The 4,415-nt window shown below is 40.5% G+C and overlaps 1 long non-coding RNA gene across 1 annotated transcript; it reads right to left on the bottom strand.

The window, feature by feature from the left end:
• Positions 1-211: 211 nt before the first annotated feature.
• Positions 212-4,097, bottom strand: LOC149994153 (uncharacterized). The gene is made up of 4 exons (XR_016507679.1): positions 3,756-4,097; positions 2,491-2,622; positions 1,486-1,564; positions 212-510 (listed from the first exon to the last, which is right to left on the bottom strand). It is a non-coding gene; the product is annotated as an uncharacterized LOC149994153 (long non-coding RNA).
• Positions 4,098-4,415: the final 318 nt, after the last annotated feature.

Genomic DNA, 4,415 nt, shown 5'->3' with positions numbered 1-4,415 from the left:
TTAACTTTTGGAAAATAAAACTTCACAAGAAGAAATATGTTGCATAAGATTAGATCCAGAAATCTGATGGTTCAATATATGAGTTTGAAAGATCAAAAATCATTTTATAAGAAGTATATTATAGTAACTAGTTCTCAGTATGAACTTTATTAAGTACATGTAAGTACATTACATACAATGAATAATGACATAAGAGACCAAGCACCAGCAATTAGATTCAGATAATGAATAAGTTACTTTTTTCATGCTTATCTCCCAGTCTGTTTCCAGTATGATGCAATGACCCATTGTCTATACTCCTGTAGTTGCATTGATTTTATTTTAGTTCTTTCCAGCAGCTATGATCTTTTCTTCCTCAGGATTTACTGTCTAATTTATCTTCAACTTTCAGCATTTACTTTGAATTCACTTTCTTCAGAAAGCCTTTTCTGACATGCCTTCAAAGTCTAGGTCCTCCTGATGTACATTTTCATGGCACCCTGAACCTCTGTTTCACAGAATTTTTAATGACTGAAATAAAAAATATAAAGTCAGATTAAGTGATATTATCAAAGATGTTAAGATTTCTCAAAAGGTTCAGAATCATCTATTCAAACAAGTTATCAAAATGAGACATGGAGGGGCCAACTAAGCTGAGTGTGACTTAACTGAAATCTCTTTTGAAGACTATACCTTCAGAAGAATACTTAATGCATCAGTCTTTCATATTACAAATCTAATAGTAAATCCAAGGGGCTATTATTTAAAATTTTTTAAATTTATAATGTCTAAGCATATACACAGAAGGGAACACACAAAACCAACCAAAATGAGAAATCCCATTTTTCTGCCTTCATAGAGCCAGAAAAATGGATCGGTGTCTATATTTCTCTAAGATATTCCTTACTTTAGAAAGAAAAATTCATATACAAATATCAAGTTTTGCTCAAATAACTTTTCTTTTCCAAGTTAAATCTAAAAATCAATGCTTTAGAATCTAATAGTTTCTTGCAAACTGTTAGGCAAAAGATTTGGGTGAAGAGAGTGAGAGGAAAATCTTCATCTTTCATGAACATTTGGAAACTTAATTTATTTTAAATGGCTCTTGACAATATTACTAGGGAGCACTTTCAGGAAAATATAGAAATTTCCTGGCAATGGAGTTGGAAGAGCTGCCTTCCCCATGTCTCTCAGGCTCACTTTGTAAATTATGAGAAACACTTTTAGACAGACACTGGTACTCATAAATTATACCGCTCATTTGCATATCCCAGTCATGAGACATTATGCAAAGTGACATGATTTGCATAATGGATTCCTCTTGTCGCTTCACTTGCTGTCTGCTTTTACAAAACAAAATGAAATAAAATGAAAGCATGAAAAGGTGAAAGCATCAAGTTCCCAGCCTTGCCTATCTCCTTCCTAACTATAATATCAATCGCTTTCATTTTCTGTAGGGGGTTGGGGTGAAAGCGAGGGAAAGCACAAATGTACACACATACAAACCCAAAGAGCTTTCGTATGAATTTTCTTCTTAATTCCAATGTTCTTTTTTAATTGAAATCCTTCACCACAAATAACCCATCTGTGTCAAGGGGAATAGAAACAAAACAAAACAAAACAAAATATTGAGATATAAAGAGAAACCATGGAACTTTTTCTTTAAGACAAGCTGCTTTGCGTATGATATTTAGGAAAGGGGTAGCCTTCCTCTCCTTGTAATTAAAAAAACAAAAAAAGGGGGGTGCACGCCAAGTATTTTCTTACTGAAAAAAGGCATATTATGGATAAGTGCTCTGGGGGAAGGATTCCCCCTGCCCCCAAGAACTTCTGAAGTGTTTTCCTGTTTTAAAAGAGGGAGAAGAAAGGGCTGTGCTTTGATTATTTTTAAAAATATAGAAAGGCTGAATATACTGTAAGAAGGAGACAGTACCACGTCAACTTCTATCGGCTCTACTCCAATGAGCAGGCAACAGTCCCTCAGCAGTTGCTAGTTTTGCTGCGGGCTTTCCCTGCGTCCCCCCACCCCCAGCCCCCGCACCAGTGCAAAAGGCAGAGTGTGCCAAGCGGCTGGCGTCTGTACCCTGTGGGAAAAGTTAACTGTAATTCTTCGGCTTTTAAAATCAATTAACCCGTGTGTTAATTAACGTCAAGTCGACGGGAGGAGGAGGAGAAGGAGGGGAGGGAGGGAGGAAAGAAAAAAGCTGCAAGGGCGGATGGCAGAAGAGTTGGCACGGTGCCATCCATTCAGGGGCAACGCCACAGTTTCGTGTGATAACAGCAGCGGGTATATGTTACGCGGGCCCTGAAAGCGGGCCAGACAGTGCGGTAAAGCCAGGGGAGATTATCCAGACCCCCAGGAGCGAACAGCAAGCAGCAACCGAAGGCGCAAGTGCCAGGATTACAGCCTAGGCTGCTCCAACTATGAGCCCTTCCTCGGACCCAGAGACTCGGCTACTTGGGGTTTGGGGGTCTTTCACACCAAAGAGGCACAGAGCTGACTTTAATCACTTTTTTTCCTTTAAACTTGAGCCTGCCGCAGTGGAGCCAGCACAGTGGATGCTTTCACACCCAGCAAGACAAAGGCCGTCGTCTCCGCCATGACACTGTTCCGTTCCAAGCAGAGGCCGGGATCCTGGACTCCTTGAAAAATCGAAAGGCGACAAGAAAAACAAAAACCAAATACAGCAACAAACAGAAAAAAATTAACAACCGCCAAAATCTTGTGCCCGTTTGCCAATGCCAGGGGTGATCTGGGCATCTGTTGCAGCAGAAGGCGCTTGTGTGGGGCTATTTTTTTTTTTTTTTTTTTTTTTTGGCAAGCTGTTGGCTTGTTTGCTATTCAACTTTGTTTATAATTAACTTAAAAAACACCATTCAGCCTAGTCAACAACAAACAAAGAGAAAAAGCAGACATCGGAAGAGAAATGCCATAGGAAGCGGCTTGAATGCATGCCACAGCCAGTGCCACTTGCCATTCGGAAAACCCCAGGGAAAGATGCCAATTCTACAGCTCCGAAGAAGGCAGAGAAGGGAGCATAAAGGTCTACAAATAGAAATCATAAGGAAAGACTACTGCCTGTACAACCCTGGATTGCAATTGCACACAGCTTCTACTGGGAGAAGAGAGGGAATATTTAAATGGAGACATAGATGGATATAAATGGAAAGATAGGCAATTATTGATTGCATATAGACACGTGTAAGGCTGTATTTGTATATAAATACACATGTTTTCAGACAAATTAAATGTTTAGATATGTATATATTTTTGTGTTATAGGCATGGGTATGGGTGGGTGTGTATGTTTAATCATATACACATATATGTGGGATGTATGCATGTGTGAGTAAAAGGAGAGGAAGACGGAAGGATAGACAAGGAAATGTGTGTATGTGCATGTATATGTGTGCATACCTCCCACTTTTTGACCCAGGTATACGCAGAAGACAAAATAAAAATCATACTCCAGCAGCAAGCAGGCAGTCAGAGATTTATCTACATTCACTGCTATCACCAGGGAGATGAATGGGGCCGATCTGAAGCCCTTTTACAAGATCCACTATGGGAGTGAAGGAGGAGGAGGGATGCCACACGGACATGCACAAACTTGAAGGCAGAGGGATTTGGAAGGTGCTACTTTAGGAAACCCTGGTGGCAAAACGCAAGGGAGAAGAAGGGAAAAGAGGCTGGTCTCTCTCTCTCTCTCTCTCTCTGTTTTAGTTGGTTGTTTAAAAAAATCTGAGAAAGGGTTTCAGGAAACGGCTGGTACTTACGTTGTCTGCGTTGCTGTGGATCTTGAAAGGTGTTCTGTTGGCACCGGGCGCTGAGCCAGGGGCAGGCGCTGGAAACAAAAGGGAGAGACAAAAAAGAAATAAAGTCATTCAATGGGAATATTAATTGCTGCTCTTGTGGATTTTACAAAACACACAAACTGTTTTCTTTTTCTTTCTTTTTTTAAAATGTGGATTGGCGCGTGTCCCTTTCGCATGGAATATACAAGTAGTATGGGATTTACAGCCCAGTACGGGACTCAGGATTAACCGCGCTGGCATCTTTTTGGCACATTCTTCCTTTTAATGAATGAGCTTTCGCTGTTAATGAGGAATAATCGTTTGGCTAATGAGCTTTGAAACATTAAGAGAAAAGAGGTTTTTTCCGTTAATCGCTCTGATGCGACTGCATGGATGGATTACAAAAGACAGGAACACAGTACAAAGGGGGGGAACCTCTCCTGGAGTGGGAAAAGCACCGAGATGGGTGATGTGTCCCCCCTGCATCTCTCCTTCCTTCTCTCTTTCGCTCTCTGCCAACTGCTATGGGTTTCCATAACTCCGAAATCAAAGTGGATGGTCGGGAAGGATTATTACAAAGAGTGAAGTCTCTGCTGTTAATGTCTCCAGTGTTTAATAATCATACAGTAGAATGGTTTTATG

Source organism: Furipterus horrens, unplaced genomic scaffold (genome assembly GCF_987537825.1).
Source record: "Furipterus horrens unplaced genomic scaffold, mFurHor1.1.pri manual_scaffold_13, whole genome shotgun sequence".
In the NCBI taxonomy this organism is placed as follows: domain Eukaryota; kingdom Metazoa; phylum Chordata; class Mammalia; order Chiroptera; family Furipteridae; genus Furipterus; species Furipterus horrens.
Note: the sequence above shows the minus strand (reverse complement) of the source record. Positions and strands in the feature narration are given on the sequence as shown.